The following is an 18,352-nucleotide window of genomic DNA, read 5'->3' as shown; positions in this document are numbered from 1 at the left end:
TCTTCTAACCTGTGCATGACACAGATATACTTACCTGCATGCAGGCAATACACACATACACATAAAATAAAAGAAAAAAGAAAGGGGCATCTCTCCTGTGAACATGGCTTTGCCCATAATATACTCATGCTGAACATTAGCCAAGGATGGCTCCCATGTATGCAAGTAGTGGTAGATGGGTCTGACCTCCCACAACCTTGTCCCAAAGTAGGAAAAGGGGCCTTGCAGAAGGTAACTCCAACAAGGTCACACAGTCTTTTGCAACCCAGACAAGTTCCAGCCTGACCTGTGCGCTCTTCATCTCCACATGTTTGCTCCCTGCCTGTTATTTGAAAATAAAAAGCAGAATCCACCAGCTCTTGCTAAAATGCTTAAAAGCTGCTGCTGTAAAGCCTGATTGCCCCCAAAGTTGTCTTCCTTTGTCAGGCATAGCCTCTCCTCAGTGAACTGCTAGCAGAGAAAAAAGACATGGAGAACCGCCCAAGCTTTGGAGGGCTTCCAGTAGCTTCTCAGACCTTCCTGCCAAGGACCCTGGGTCTTGATCCTTACTGTGCTTCCCAGGAGCAGGAACACCAGAACGCTTGCCTGCTTCATTCTGACACCAATTTGTCCGCTTCAACACTACCACTCTTTCCCAGGACTTAGCTCTTTCCACTTTCGTGAGTCAAACCTTTGGGGCTCTGTACCCTAAAAGTAACTGACTTCGCTCTTCCCATTGCCTGTCTGCACCAAGGGTTTGGCTAACATTAGTGGAATACGCAGTAGCCAGTGGAATGTTCCCTGTGACTTTGAGCTCCTTTTTTGGCTCTGTAACAAGCTCTGTTCCAGTCAAGCATGACTTTCCTTTTCTCTATTTTTCTTTTTTTTTATTTTTTTCTTTATCTTTTGGGGGGTTTGGTATGGGTCTTTTTTATATATAATTTAGTTGTAAATTTATACACGGTACAATTGACTCTTGTTGGTGGACAGTTCTGAGTTTTGACAAATGCCTAGGCATAAAACCACCACCACAATCTGGATGTAGAATAATTCCTTGCTTCTGAAAAAATCTTTCTCTCTCTCTCCCCACCTACCAGCCAGTGCCTGCTCTGTCTCTATAATTTAAACTTTTATGTAAGTAGCCCTTCAGTCTGACTCTCACAGCAAGCTCTTCTGTATATAAACAATTCATAAATTGAAAAACAGTTGGGTTTGCATTTTGAAGTGATTAGGAACAAAGTTTCTAGAAACACTTACATACAGCTTTCATGTACATATATTTTTATTTCTGTTGGAGTAGAATTGATGGATCATATGATAAGAGCATGTTTAATCTAAGAAACTTCCAAAAATGCTTTTCAAAGTGACTGCATCGTTTCACATCTCCACCAGCAGCGTGTGAGAGTTCCGGCTACATCTCACTCGCATCTACATCCGGCATGATCAGTTCTCTCTTTTTCTCTCTCAGTCTTTCCCTGAAAGCAACTTGAGTTATGAAGCCGTTTATCCAAAGAAACCCCTGCTAAAAGGGCAGGAGTAGGGTGTGCACCAAGCCCCATGGAACCTGGAGGCTTGACAAGTTTGTGGCAATTGCAAGGTCAAGAACATCAGAGATGTCATCTGATCTTAGGCAAAAAAGAACCCTAGCCCACAATGAGTCACGAGCTTCGGCAAGTGCCTGCCTTTGAAGCTGTCCTCACATGGGAAGCTGCAGGTGTTTTCTTCTATACCTGCTCTTAACACCACCCAGCAGGGCTTCTGTCCAGATAAATGCCTTCACTTTGTCCCCTGGACTTTCATATCTCTTAGAGCATGCAAGAAGCTCCTTGTGTAAGAGCTGTAGAAATTGATGGTGGCAGCCAGAAATAGTTAACAGCCCCAAGGTCACTCCCAGTCCAGCAAGAGCCAGCACAGCAAAGCAGAATTATAGGACAAATTCTAAAACGATAGTTCCAAACTTTGAGGGTAAACCATTAACCCCTTTAAGAACCTTTTTTAAGACTCTTTTCACTTTTATTTATGTGTATGTGTCCATGTGTGTATATACACATAGGTTCCCATGGAGAACAGAAGAGGGCATTGGGAACCGTGAAACTGTAGCTTTTGGCAGTTATTGGTCACCTGATTTGGGAGCTTGGAACCAAATTTGGGTCCTCTGCTGGAATAGAATTAACCACTGAGCCATCTCTCCAGACACCCCCCAAGAATCTTGACATTTTAGACTCTTGGTAGAAAATTGAAAAAAAAAAAAAGGTAAAAAATACATTTGAAGTCCATCCTTCGACCAGGTAAGAACCACTTCATTTATAGAAGTCAGTCATTAAGCCAGCCCTCGTCCAAGCAGAAGGAAACCAGCACGTCTTCAAACAAGAAGTCTTGAAGAATTTGCAGACATGCTGGAGTCTTGGCTGTGCATCTCCGCAGCCTGCATTTCTCAAGAGAGGAAAGCATTTTCATTTAATGCCAATGCAAAGGAGTCGGCTTTCATTTTCAGCCTTTTTCAGTTATCATCTTAAATTGAACTATAAATCAAAAACATCCCTCCCTGGGATCAGAAACCAAATGAAAAATGTGAATATACGAAACCATCAAATATTTTAGATATACATATCTAATGACCTGTCACATCAGCAGCAGGGCTCAGTGGCCCCACAACTGTCCTTTGACAACTGTTCTTGGACAACCTTGCCTGGGGCCATCAGATTATGATGATCTCAGAGCTGGAGGCTACACGCTGTCCATCCTCAGGGGACTGATGAAGCAGCAGCTGAAAAACTCGGGAGCCTGGCTTGGCTTTAGAGTCATAGGCCCTTAGTCTCTGCTTCAAAATTAGTTTTCATTGTGTCGCCTCTCTTTCTTTCTTTTCTTTCCTTCTTTCTTCCTTCTTTCTTGTTTTCTTTTTTAGACAGAGTTTCACAGTATATCCCTGGCTGGCTGGAACTCACCAGGCTGGCCTCAAACTCACGATTTCCTGCCTCCCAAGTGCTGGGAGTAAAGGTGTGTTACCACTACACCAGGCTAAAGCCTTTCATTTCCAAACTGGGCTTTCTTAGGCAAGCAGCAGAGACAGTTTCAAATAGAAGAAACAGAACCGCTAAGAAAAAGTAGGAACATGAATCAGGAGAAATGTTATAAAATCACTCTAGGAATATTGGGGACAGAGGGAGTATCTAAATCATTTGCTTCACAGTAGAAAACATGCTTGGGCAGAACTGTAATTTCAGCTGTTTCCAACCTTTCTGAGGTCCACTCAGTTGTTTCCCTGGCCTTGTGTCTGTGCCCTGACCCCAGATCTTTGCACCTTGTCCACTCTCTCCTCTCCTCTCAGGAAGGATTAGGGTATGGTCCATACAGAAAGTTCTGACTTGTGTATCTTTACAGGCCGAAAATCCTTGAGTCTTAAAAGACTGAAAAGCAAAAGGTGTCATTCCCACCACTAAACAAGTTATCAGGCCACATCTTTGGTCCAGGGAGCCAACTTTGACATCTATCTACACCTCTCTTTCCAGCTCTTGGTGTCTCCCTGCTAGGGAAGTGACACAGAGCACACCAGCTAGTTCTTCCCTGCTCTCAGCTATGGTCCTGCACAATAAAATATAGCAAACCAGAAGCTCAACTTCCCACCCCCTCAGTGACTTAAGCCAGAGTAGGGAGGTCTATCCTACCACACTAGACCTCAGGGGATTCGTGGGTGGAATGAAGGAAAGCTAGAAACTTACATGGGAAAATAAATAAAACAATACCCTTTACCCTTTTGTCCCACTATTATCCAAGTAGGAGTTAGCATTTCTTCTTCTAGGATGGGTATGGGTAGTATTCCTTAGTTGTATTAGTAGGACTTGTGACTTTACTGTCAATAAAAACCATAGGCATTTTAACACCACGCTGAAGTTGCCACAGAGATCTCAGAATGTCATGTTTATTCATCACTATTTTGAAATTAAAAGCTATTAGATCCATTGGTAGAATTTATTTGATATATTACTTGATAGACCCAAATAGTACTGTATTAAATTTCTATTTAAGTAACTATATTTCAATACATTATTCTCCTTTGCAGTCCTGTATGTATTATCTTAAATTTCTTAAAAACCTAAGCATGAGGGCCAGAGAGATGATTCTACTGTTAAGAGCACTGAGTGCTCTTGCAGAGGGCTGGGGCTCCATTCCCAGCACCCACATGGTGGCTAACAACTGCCTGTAATTCCAGTTCCAGGGGATCTTTGGCTCATGTGGGCATTGCATGCATGTATGCACTTACATATATGCAGGCAAAACACACACATAAAATAAAATAAATAAATTAAAAAACAATTTTTAATCTAAACATATGTAAATGTCAAAGGTTCCACAGTTAAAAACCAAGTTAAGGACCCTTCCATCAGAGTAATGCATCAATTTATATTTTTTCCAGTCCTCACCACTGAGCCATTTAATCCCCATTGTAAGGTCAAGCTCAGCCAAACTCTCTGTTTAAACACATTCTAAAGGGAAGACAAGAAGTTCAAGAGTTCATTGGTTCAGCATATCGATCTTGTTACAAGTTCCGTTTTTGGCTTGAATTATGAATTTCCTGTAACTAGATTACTGCCTGCTCTAAGACTTCCTCTGTGACTCAGACCTCACCTTGTTACTGCTCTGTTGCTATGAAAAACGTTACAGGTCTCCTGTCAGCTTGACTAGCCAAAGGTTCTTGCTCAATAAATTGAGAGATTTGTGTCTACTTCCACAAAAAATCTGTAATGCTGGGTGGCTGCCAACAGATAGTTCAGGAGACATTTCACATTGAACCATAAAAGGACAGCAGTCTTCCTGTGTAAAAATCCCAGTCTCCTTTACATGGGAAGGAGTCTTCTAGTTCACGGCACACTGACCTCACCTTTTCTGTCCAAGGCTCCCAAAAGAGCAGATGGTGTGATGTAGAGGTGTGATGTAGAAGTATAGAGTCTAGTGAACCTCCATATCTTCCTCTCAGATAATATTTGAGGGATGGGTTAATGTAAGTCCTAGAGGGAAAAGATTAGATACAAAATGGTAAAATTTCTTTTTTTCTTTTTTTATAGAATTTTTGCAGTTTCCATACAGTATAATTTGATGGTATTTAGATTCCCCTCCCTTACCTGCACCTCCCCCCCCAATTTAATGAAATATATATATATATATATATATGTGTGTGTGTATGTATGTGTACTCTGCCATATATATTAATTATTACTATATATTATGTCAATTATACTATATATAATTAATAATATATATGCCATATTATATATAATCTAATCTATGTCCCTAGATGTCCTTCAGTGTGGGTCCATCCACTGGAAACTGGCTAACCTACCAAGAGTCCCATCCTTGAAAGATTGTCTCTCCTCCCCGCAGCAGCCATCAGTTACTAAAATTTCCTTAAGTTGGGTTTGGGTTTCTTATCCGCTTCCCCATGTCCATGCTGATATTTTGTCTGGTTTGAGTATGCAAGGAAGTCGTGCATGCTGTCACAATTGCCATGAGTTCATATGAATAACTGATCAGCTATCTGGAAGACTCTAGTTCCTTTTAGTCATCCACTACCTTGGTTTTTACAGTCTTTCTTCCCCATTTCCATGATCCCTGAGCCTTGGTAGGCAGAAGTTTGATATAGGTGTCCAGTTCAGAGATGAGCACTCTGCAGCCTCTTGTTCTCTGCATATTGGCCAGTTTTAGGTTTCTGTGTTAGTCACCATCTGCTATATAAAGAAGCTTCTCTGGTGAGAAAGACCTGGTGATGAAGGAACCCTTCTTCTCAAGCTCATGGCTAGCTAGTCTGGCAAACTCAGCAGCAAATAACAAAAAGAGTCCCTGTCTCAAACAAGACAGAAGGTAAGGACCAACACCTGAGGTTGTCTTCAGATCTCCACATGTGTGCTGTGGCATGCACACCCCCATGTTCACACAAGGATGTATAAGTATGAACACACACATACACACAGGCAAAAAAAATATATAGATGAGTCTTTTACATTTCAGTGGTTAGCAAATAAGGAAATATATTGTTAAGAATGCATCCATTGGGAGCTGGAGAGATGGCTCAGCAGTTAAGAGCACTTGACTGCTCTTACAGAGGACCCAGGTTCAAGTCCCAGCACCCACATGGAAGCTACGAACTGTCCTTAACTCCAGTTCCAGGGGAATCTGAAACCCTCTTCTGACCTCCGTGGCATTGCACAACACAGGTGCACTCACATACAAGCAGTCAATACATTCATACACATAAAATTTTAAATTTTTTTAATTAAAAAAAAGAATGCATCAGTTATCATGATCTTTTCACATCTTGTGATCTCCAGGTCATCTCTCAATAGCCCAGTGATCTGGGTCAGTGGTTCTTAAACTTGGCACATTAGAATAATCTAGAAAGATTTCTTTTCTTCTCCATTGCATACAGTCTATTCATTAAATCAGAGTATGTGGAATCCAGTTGCCAATAACTCTTTTTAACTTCCTAGATGACCACAATGTGCCTCCAAGTTTGACAACCAAATGCAGAGGCCAGTGAGTCCCATTGAGAATAATCACATGTCATGTCAGCCTCCTACAGACAGGAACTAGGCACGGACATTTTCTTTGGTTGTATGGCAATCAGGATTCTCCAAGATATGGATAATCTTGCTGGCCACTGAGCCATGCAATGCAATTCATCTTAAGATATCTACAGGGGGCTGGAGAGATACTAACTGATAACAGAAAAGATACTTGAAGGGCTTAGTATTTATCTTCCCCAGGAGAGTGACCAAGCCCTCTGTAACCACAGTGCACATTCATTTTCCCTCTCCAAAGTTATCTTTTGTAGCCCAGTTTCAGACATATAAACTATGATTTTATAAAGGGTAGGAGCAATTATTTACTCTAGTGCCAATCGTCCCAGGAGGATCCTACCCTAAGGCATACACCCAATGCAGAGCTTATGAAAGGAACTAAAGAAAAGTGTTCCAAGGAAGACAAGACTCATATCTACCAAGCTTTCAAATTGCTTGCTTAAAAAGTAATTGAAGATGCCTTTTCTTTAACGAACTGAAAATAGTTTTTGAAATGTTTTTTTCAAGAATGGAAGATGAAGCATCAGCTTGCATAAAGTGCTAACTAGTGTCTGTGGCTGGTTTTCACAGCCAAGTAGAGCACTTAGATGGATGACAGCTGGACTTTAATCTCATTTCATTTTGTTTTGAGGTCAGAGTTTGTGCCCAAACACTTGAGTGCCCATTCAGCATTAGCGAGTGTGGCTCAAAGACCTCTCCAGATCCCCTAAGGAAGAGAACCTACTCATCTCACAAAGACCCTTCTCCAAAACAGAACGCCCAGACAACCAGCCATCAGAGTTACAGTTAAGTCATTAAAGATACTAGCTGATGTCCCAAAACAAAGCATAAATGCCCAGAAAGACAAATCCTTGTATTTTAAAATATTTTATTTTTTGGCCGGGCGTGGTAGCGCACGCCTTTAATCCCAGCACTTGGGAGGCAAAGGCAGGCAGATCTCTGTGAGTTCAAGGCCAGCCTGGTCTACATAGTGACTTCCAGGTCAGCTGGGGCTACAGGGATCCTGTCTCAAAAAGACATATATATATATATTTTTTTTTTAATTTTACATGTATGAGTGTATTGCCTGCATGTGTGTAAGTGAGCCCATGTCATGCAATGCACACAGAGGTCAGAAAAGGGCATTTGATGTCCTGGAACTGGAATTACAGACAATTGTTAGCTATCATGTGAGTGCTGGGAACTGAACCTGGGTCTTTTACAAGAGCAGCCAGTGCTCTTAACCACTGAACCATCTCTCCAGCCCCAAATCCTTGTATTTTAAAAAATATATATAAATAGTAGGATAACACTGAGAAATCCATGATTTGAGAATGTAGAGACAGGGAAAATGAAGTATTTGGTCATCAAAACTACCAAATTATACATACCCTCCCATCTCTTCTTATAGTAGCAAATCTGTCCATCTTGTGAACTAAGTCCTCTACCAGTGATCTGGACCTTCCTAATGAGCCTCTCTTCCCAACACCTTCTCTCAGTGGCATCTTCATCCACAAGCTTTTCCTAACTTTTAAAAGAATGAGGAACAGAAAACTATTCTAAATCTGCTCTACCCCATGTGCCTCTCTAGTGACTGTCCTCTGTCCCCCCTCCACACACTTGTTCCTTTGTTCACCTCCCATATGAGCATCAGCCCACTAATCTCAGTCTTTCATCAGTATTACTGCATTTAAACTGCCATTACAAAGATAAATACCAAGCCCTCATGGAAATGCCACAGGGAACTTTCACTCTCCGTCTTACTTCACCAGCATCTGGTTTTGGACACATCTCACCACAACCTCCCTGAAACTCTGTATTCCCTCATCTCACTCCATTCCCCATCCTTGTCCTTCCCTTCCGTTGTTCTTTCCCTCTCCTTGACCAGCTGTATTATGCTGAGTTCTCCAAAGATCTTAGTCATTTTATGTCTTCTTAGCAGATGAATCCCCATGAATTAATGACCACCTATATGTTGATAACTTCAAGATTTAGAAAATATTTCTACAGAGCTTCAGGTCTGAATATCCTACTGCATATTTGGCATTCCAGAGGATTTACAGACAGTTCAAGTTCCATTTATCCAGCGTGGAATTTACTCTTTCCCTCTTTTACAATCTGTCTCAGTAAATAGGACTACAATGTAACTGGTCCCTCCAGTTAGAAAAGCAGGCATCAACCCAGGGCTAGAGAGATGGCTCAGTGGTTAAGAGTACTATGTGCTCTTACAGAAGACCCGGGTTCAAATCCCAGCACCCACATGGTAGCTAACAACCATCTGTAAGTCCAGTTCCAGGGGATCTGACACCCTCTTCTGACTTCCACAGACATTGCATGACACGGGTGCCTTATATGCATGCAGGCAATACACTCATATACATAAAATAAAAATAACAAAATATTTTTTTAAAAAGTGAAGCAGGCAAGTATCATTCTTGTCTTCTATCTTTCTTCTTTCTGTGTTTCAAAATACAAAGTCCTGTTTATTCTATCTGATAAAGACTTCATATTTATCACACTTTCTTATTTCCTCTCCCAAAGTTGAGTCAGCCTTTAGCTCTTAAAGATCACATCCATTATCCACCTAGCTTCTAGACACAAGTCCACTCCCCGACCCTTTCTCTGTAAATCATGACCAGACCGATATTTCTGTAAGCAAGTACTGACTGGCCTCCCCCAAATACACATTCAAAATCCCTCACATTCCCCTATACCTCTGAAAAGAACTTGACAGACACATCTCCTACTAAAAGAATTTGTGATATAAATTTACATTTGTCCCCAGCAAATTTTTTCATTTAGCTTTGTTTCATTTAATTACTAAGCTTTAGACTGATTTCTGTCTTCAGACTGCAGACATCAGTGGAAGTTTGAAGCAATGTCTTTTAATTGTACCTGCTAACAGCTGATGGCTGAAAAGGAACAGCCTTAAGATTGTCTCTTTGGATATCAGTAAAAACACAGTTCAGACATTCCCAGACAGCTACAAACATGGAGAGTTGAAGAGACTAACTCATAGACACGTAATCTTGGCCCAACCTCAGAAGCAAACTATTCATCAAAAGTAAAGTCAAGGTTTCCAAAGAATGCATGCAAATGATGTGCCTGTGTCCATGTGTGATTCGTTGAGGGCTGAGAAGATTGCTTATATTCCTTACATATACAATTTACTTAATCCCTGTCACTTCTACAGTATGACCGTCACTAAACCGTGCACATACCACTCATATGTTCAAACAAAATGTACCGAGTCCACCCACTTATTAACACTTAACTCACATCATATCTAATCCTCACAACCGTTCTGCAACTATTTTCTCCATTTTCCAGATGATTAAATTGAACCCTAAAAAACATAAGCTCTTGAAACAGTAAAGAAAGGAAGCCAGGGGTAGAACCTGGGCTGCTCAATTCTGAAGGCAGCCCGCCTTCCACTCTACCTTCCTCCCTCATAAGTCACCACTTTTCTAGTCCTGGTTACAAGAAATGTCGATGAAAATGTCTCTGCTTTATGATAAACTGCCCTGATAAAAATGATTCAATGATTATTTTTGAGATGTCAGAGCTGAAAATGTACAGATTTCACAGGACAGGATGAAGGACCTGCCAAGTTTTGATTGCACAACCAAAGCGCTACAAGGAACCAAGGAGGCCAACTGCGTGTGTTGGAAAAACCACAGATGTCATCTGGGAATGCTCAGAGCCTTGCTTTCAAGCAGAGACAGTCTTGCTTCCACCGGAACCATAGCCTTATAAGGCCAAACCAAGGCTGTAACTTCCTCAACTGAATCAACCCAAAACATACTGCCTGTTCCCTTAGCTCACTGAGATCCTACTGGCTGAGCATCATGGAAAGAATGCTGAGGAGGCGTGCTTTAGTCCCCATCCTGAGCTGGATCACAAACACCCACCTTGTCATAAAAGTGCTATGAGTCTTGCAATGGGAAGATGGAGGAGGCAAGACTCTGGGGTCAAGAGTAGACATACTTAGGCTCCCCTGAGAAATTAGTCACACGTTGTATCCCTTCCTCTCCATTTACAGCCATTTATTTGGGAGAAAAGCGCTCTAAATAGATGAAAAACAAAGTCCTTTCTGCCCTAACATGTGTCCTAAAGTTCACAGGAAGGTTTGTTCTCCTCTGCTTTGGGGGCCTCAGACTGCCTGCTAACATCTGTGCCTCCACTGAGCTAATCAGACAGTAAGTGTTCTAGATGGAGAGGGCTCCAGGGAACAGACTCAGCCAGTCCTCTGACTCCCTTTATGAGACCTAGTCTCATTACACCAAAGCTCTAGGAAGATTAAAGGATACTTATAAGAGGATTGGTTCTGAGAATCCATGCTAATCAGCGATTAAGAAACAACACAAAGGTATGAACCCACAAAGCTAAACACAAGAATGCCTCACAAAAGGGAATGTTCACACTGTTGCCAAGCCTCTTTCCTTCCAAGTATTGATTACTCTCTACAGATTACGGAAAATATTTGTCTCAGCTGTTGTTATTTCAACTGTTCTCATGTTCAGCTACAAGGACAGTAGAACTGTTATAAGGCACATGTTCCCAACTTTCCCCCAGAGGTAAATTACTGATGGATGAATATTAAGGTCCTAGGGAGGGGTAAATTAATTGTTATAAGAATCCCAGTGATATTGAGAGGAAAGAAATTGTAAGCTCTTAGTGGAAGCTCACTAGGAGAGATTTGGTGAGCCAAGAGAAAGAACCCAGATTAGAAGGAGCTACCAACACCTTTAAGACAAAACACCACCAGAAGAAACACAATGGGCCAATGGGCAGATCTATCTGCCGAGATAGACTTCTGAGAATGAGCAATTGTTTTAGTTCTCAAAGGCTGTGACTAATGAGCTGGTATGGACCCAACCCTACTGAGTATCTTATATCCTGTATCCTATGGAATGGGGACAGCAGGGAGCCTAGGTGACACAGACTGACGTTTTTTGTCCTAAGCAGGAAATTTTTGTTTTGTGGTATGTTGGGGACCGAGGAATGATGGGGAACCATGATAGCTTGTAATAGCTTTGGTGAGAAGGGGCTCAACCACTACCTTAATTTTCATGTTTGTGTTCACCCATCTAACTTACATTTTCCTGGGTGAGAAACTTGATACCAGAGCTCTCACTTGACTGCCAGGAATTGTATGGCTAAACAATTAGCCTCTAGATAAATAATGGTGCCTTGTCTCCCAGTGTATAACCATGGGAATACGTCTCACAAGACCTTCTTTTACAGGAAGTAAAACTGACCCAGAGTCTAAACTACTATACTTTTTAAGTATGCTGCTTGAGCTGCTCCCTTTCAATATGAAGGTAGGGTTCTCAAGATCCCAATGACTGGATCCTATATTACCAGAGGCCTGGTAGAGTTGTCTAAATGATAGGGCATTGACCACCAGCCTTTGGGACCTGCACATTCTGTCTGGCCTCACCAGGGTTAGAATGAGATTGCCCTTTTGGAAGAATGTTATATAGCTTTCCACCCAGTTTCTGGTCTACATATGACAAAGTAGAATTTTCAGTTCATCAGGTATGCACTATGTGTATTTATACTCATTCCTCCACTTTGTCATTTTGTACATTTATTAAGCATTTACATGCCAGCACTCCCCCAAGGATCCAGGTGAGAACAAAGCTAGAGTCCTAGCCTTCGTGAAACTGGTAAGGTGAGACAGAGTTTTTGTTTAAAAAAAAAAAAAAAGCACACACACACATACATATTTTTATTGAACTTTGGTATTCTCATACAACACTTCTCAATCAAACCCAGACCCCCTCTCCCATTCATACCTCCCCGACCCTACCCCGACTAGGCCCTCTACACTCCCCTACTCATGTTAAGTCCTATCCAGTAAAGCATTTGCACGCAGCTGCACTTCAGTGCAAATTTGTCCAATGGAGTCCAGTCAGTCCATCCAGAGACTTCATGCAAGGCATACTCTCCCCAATCCTACAGCAACCAGCCTCCCTTTCAGCCTAGCTGGCCTGCCACCCATCTCTCCTCCCCTCTGGGTCTTTGTTTAATTGAGTTGGTATTGCTCCTGTGCCCAATACTATCATTGTGACAAGTTCATATATGTAAGCTTCCAGTGACCTGAAAGTCTCTGCTTCCCTGTGTTCATGAATCAGCCCTGGCTCTAACAGTCTCCCATCCCCCTTCCACAACAGGCCCTAAGTCAAGGGTGGGTAAGGCCAGTACAGGAGTCTTATCCAGGGATACACACTGTTTAGTCTCTTATTCCCTAAAACTTGGGCAGTTGTGGCCTTCTATGTGCATTACACTCTGCTGTACAAAGAAGCTTTACTGGTAAGAGTTGAGGGATGCCTTAGTTTTCTCTCTACCCCTTGTTCTGCTATGTTCTATGAGTCTTCACTGTAGAGGTTCAACTGTAGATGTGTCACCTAGTACTAGGCATTTCTCAGACATATATTTTCTGTGTCTGACTAGGTGTAGAATTCTGAAGTAGCCTCCATCTGTTTCAAAAAGAATCTTCTTTGATGAGTGGTATGTGGTAAGTTTGTCAGAGTCCTGGCTGAGCAGGTCTGTCTGCCTGATCCAGAAGCTGAAAGTTGGTGGTGGGTGAACCTCCTGGGGAGGGACTTAGGGATCTATGGTAGGGTGTTTAGCTAATCTGGGTTGGGAAGCTAGCCCGGGGATCTGAGGTGAAGAAATTGGAGCCCACCTGGGTCTGAGGCTGGCAGGGGACAAGCAATATATATTTTTGAGCGTAAATAAACACTATGAGGAAAAACACATTACCCCACTGCCCAGTATGGAACAAAAATCTGAGGATCAAAGGGGTTAGTGACTCAGCTGGACTCCAGACAAAGCCCATGTTGTCAAATATGCTTTTGCCATCACAGTGGGTTCTAGAACTTTCCCATTTACTTCCTAAAACCAATGACTTGGGCTTCTTTATAGCTTTTTCTCATTGATATTTTATGTAACATTTTCAATGGAATTGTTGGGTACAGAGGGTTGACCTTAGAGGTGGCTGTTGGGGAAGTTTCTACCCCCAGCTTCCAGTTCATATCACAAGCCTGTGAGGTCCCAGCAATGCCTGGAACTTCCTGTGATAAAACTCCATTGCTTCTTGTCTTTCCCAGACTAACACAGACCAGATAATTCAGTTCCTGAGCAGTGTTCATTGGTGGACAAGAACTTGAAGGAACTATCCAGGTCCTGTTTCTTAAGGCACTGACAGCATACATGGGCAGAGGCAAATGTTCAGGTAGAGTAAAAGTGGAGTTAGTGGGAACTTACATGAAGGTAACTGTCTCATTAAAGCTGGTCTTAGAAAGATGAGCCACAATGGTTGCCACAGCTATAAGATAGGAACTCAAAACAACGCTGAGTGCTGTCAGTTTTAAAAATCATTTTTCTTTTTTTACATATTTTCATTTTTTGTGCATTTCATACAATAGTTCTTAACCAAATTTAGACACCCTCCCCCATCCATACCCCCATACGCCCTCACTGGACCTCATACTTCTGTCATATGCATATACGTTAAGTCCTATCCAGTCAAATATCTGTACCCAGATGTCCTTCAGTACAAGTTCATCCACTGGAGTCCAGTGAGCCTATCTAAATATCTTAAAGATCTACTCTCCCTCATCGATCATTAATCAGTTGTCAACGGTTCCCGGGCTAGGTCCAGGGCCCACCACCTATTTCCCTTGCTCCACCCTGGGCCCTTGTTTGATTGAGTTGGCATGGGTCTTGTGCACACTGCCACCACACTGCCACAAGTTCACATGAGCAAGCTTCCAGTGGCCTGAAATCCTCTGTTTCCCTATGTTCATGGATCAATTATGGCTCTTACAATCTTTCTATCCCCTCTTCCACAATAGGAACCCCCTGAGAAATACACATATTGTATCTGAACATTAGCATATGTAAATCTGTGGGCTGTATGGCAAGGAGCACAGCACCCGACAGGAGAAACCTCCCATCAAGCTGTTGTTGGTCAGAGTAGTCCAAAAGACTCCCAAAATAGCACAAGCTACGGACAGAGCCCGTGGTTATCTCACAAACCATTTTTCTTTAAACAGCCTTTGACATATTATAAGTCCCTCAAAAGAAAGCTATTACTGCAATCATTAATAACAAGCATCATCATAACTTCTTTCTCTATCTTGCAATTCTAGAAGGACCTTGTCACTGACTCATAAAGGTACATTAGCTCGCCTGAACAGAAATCTCAGTGGGCATACAGAAACAGCCTTCAGCAAGAAAAATTATGAGTCACTCAATCCATAGATACTTATGTCATTCTTACTACAAAGAACATACTTCCCTCCAGGGTAATAACTGAGCCTCATAGAGTCAAAACATCTACGAACTCACCAAAAATGAGCTCATAGAACTTAAACTACTAGAACCCATAAGCTCTACAGGGTCATTTGCTTTCTGCCTTCTTCCCACTATCTGATTTATTTGAATGTTTCATTCAGCACAAAGGCCTATGTCATAGTCAAAGATACAAGCACACTCATGGTTTACTGGGCCTTCAATACAGGGTATTCTTTGTTATCAATAAAATTAGAGGTTGATTTCTTTAATTTTTTTCTCCTCAGTAGACACTTTGTTTTTGCTAGTTTCATTTCTAGTATATAATCCAAATATTTGTTTCACTGATATTTTCAATATATTTTTATTGTATTTTTATGGATTTTATAAAATATATCTTAATCATATTTAGTCCCCCCTTCCCTATCTACATCCTCCCCCATAGCTTATCCACAGGATTTTATGTATTTTGTCATATGTGTTAATACCTATTGAGTCAAGTTTGTGTAACTAGATGTCCTTCCATGTGAGTTCGTCCACTGGAGGCCATTCAGCCTGTCTACCCTTAAAGCATATCAACTCTCGTTCATCCAGCAGTGAACAGATGCCAATGGTTCCTCACTAAGGTTGTAACCTCTTGCTCATTTTGACAGTTCTATGCTGGTTTTCAACATCCTTAGTAATTAGGGAAATGCAAATTAAAACCACTTTAAGATTTCATCTTACCCCAGTCAGACTGGCTGAGATCAAGAGAATAAATGATACCAAATGCTGGTGAGGATTTTAGGAAAGTGGAAAGCTCATTCACTGCTAGTGGGATTGCAGAATCGTGCAACCACTATGGAAAGCAGTGTGGAGAATTTTTTAAAAAACTAAAAATGAATCTACCACATGATCCAGTTATACCACCCCTTGGCATATACCCAAAGTACTCACCCTTTTTCAGAGATACTTGTACAACCATGTTTGTTGCTGCTCTTTTCACAATCACTAAGAAATGGAAGCAACCTAAGTGCCCCTCATCTGACAAATGGATGATGAAAATGTGGAACATTTAAACAATAGAGTTCTACTCAGCAGTAAAGAGAGACCAAATCATGAAACTTGCAGGTAAATGGATGGAACTAGAAACTATTATATTAAGTAACGTAACACAGACTCAGAAAAGCAAACCACATATGTTCTCCCTCATTTGTAGCTCTTAGCACCAAATCTTTATATGTGAGGATATTTCCTTATGTAACTGCAGGAGCCAAGAAAAATGGAAGGAAATGATGGAGGTAAAGGGGAAAAAGGAGCCTGAGACAGAGGGGTAGTAGGAAAGGTGTTACCAAAGGTGAAATGGGGAAAATGTGGGTATTTAACTTGGAGGGGAAGAGGGCTTGGAACCATGGGGATAAAGGGGAAGAGGGAATTCACTGGTCTTTCTGATAATTGCCCCCAGGTCTCTACAAGATGGTGAATTTTTTGTGTAACAATCTTGCAAACTGAGAGATGATATAAGCCCTTGAGGGTAAAAATACTGATTAATTCAGTTCATATAGAAATCCAACCATTCTTAATATCCTTAAGTGGTAATTATGACTGTTTGCAATGTTAACTAGCCCATCATGGTTTTCAAGTAACATTTCTACCCACTGTATCAGTTGCTTTTCCTGTTGATGTAATAAAATACCCTGACAAAGGCAACTTAAAGAAGGTAGGGTTTATATGGCTTACATTTTAAAGGTACAGTCCATCATGGTGAGGAAGTCATGGTGTCAGAAGCCTGAGACAGCTGTTCACATTGCATCCACAGTCAGGAAGCAATGGATGCTACTGCTCAATTCCTTTTCTCCTTTATATGAAAGTCAGAAAGCAGTCATTTCCTGGTACCACCTATATTTTATGTGGGTCTTTCTACTTTCCCTAATCAAGAAAATAACCCACAGGAATGCCCAAAAGCTATCTGAATCCAGTCAATCCCTCACAGGCATGTCCAGAGGCTAACTGAATTCAGGAACTCCCTCACAGGCATGCCCAAAGACTAACTGAATCTCTCCCAACAATTCCTCAAGACATACCCAGAGACTTCTTTCCTAGGTGACTCCAGATCTTGTCAAGATGATGACCAATATAAAACTTCACACCACTTTCCCATTCAACCAGTGGAGCAAATTTTTACTTTTAAATCAGAATTTATGTTTGGTAAAGACTTTATATAGCTTCATTTTCTTCTTCCCTGTTTTCTACTGATGATAGCCAACTAAGCAATCAAGTTCAGCATCTGAGAAATGGCGTATTACCACACGTGAATGTGACCGCTTCATTTAATTAAAAAAAAAAAATCAAAACAGGAGCTGGTGGAATTTCTCAGTCTTGAAAGTACAAGTACTTGACTTCAACCCCCCAAACCCATGTAAAACTTCTGGACAATGTGGCACACACTTATAATCTCAGTGCTAAGGAGGAGACACCCCTGGGGCTCACTGGGCAACTAGTTAGCCTAACTAGTAAGATCCATGTCAAAGAGTGACCTTGTCTCAAGAGAGGAGGATGGTAACAATCTGAAGTTTTCCTCCAGCATACCCACAAACACACACACACACACACACACACACACACATACACACACACACACACCGCCCCCACAACAACAACAAAAATGTGGAAAACTGCCTTTGAAGTCTCAATCTCTTTGGAGACCAGCTCTGAGAAAAGTGTGAGGTTGCCATACCCCACCACTACAAATAGATCCATCCACCCTAGTGAGTTTTTTGTGGCCAAGTCTTCTTAGGTGTGTACTGTGTTCTGAACAAAGCCTGCAAGCTGGCCAGACACTCATCAGAAATCCTCCTAAATTTTAAAAGAAGGAATATATCTTATAAGTAGGTAATGTGATGTCCATCAGACTAGCTACAACAGCTTTTTTCAAAATGTGCTTAGTTTCTTCGGCTCAGTTGCATTTCTCTCCATTTTGTGGAAAAAATAAACTATGCTATGCATACAACCTATCAAGGGACAGGAGAATATATGCACATGAAGCAGTCAGACAACTGAGACCTCTAGATACTTTCTCTTGGTCGTCTCCTGTCATTCTCATTGACCAAAACCCTAGTGCTTCCTTCTTTCTCCTAACTATAAGTCTGGTGTTTCTGATCTTACCTTAGAAATCTCTTCTCAGTCATTGACCTCAGAGTCATAATCTGTCATAATTGGAAGGCACAATAAAGATGATGTAGCTCAAATCTTCACCTCCCTAGGACAGGAAGTCTCTCTCCTACTATGATAGACATATAGAGGCACCAACAGATAACAGGACTATCTGCCTTAGTTTGAGTCAAATATCCCTCTCTGAAAGCTTCATCCATTTATCATCATACCGTCTATATGAGTACATACTACCTACTGAACACATGCATTACATTCCCATCAAAGACTCACTATTGGGATTCGGCTTGTATATGTGTCTGCCTCTCTGTTGCCATTCTCTGGATGGCAGTATCTCTCTTACGTGATGCCCATGACTGGGGGCAACA

This window comes from Nannospalax galili, unplaced genomic scaffold, assembly GCF_000622305.1.
Source record: "Nannospalax galili isolate Female #2095 unplaced genomic scaffold, S.galili_v1.0 scaffold629, whole genome shotgun sequence".
Taxonomy (NCBI): Eukaryota; Metazoa; Chordata; class Mammalia; order Rodentia; family Spalacidae; genus Nannospalax; species Nannospalax galili.
Note: the sequence above shows the minus strand (reverse complement) of the source record.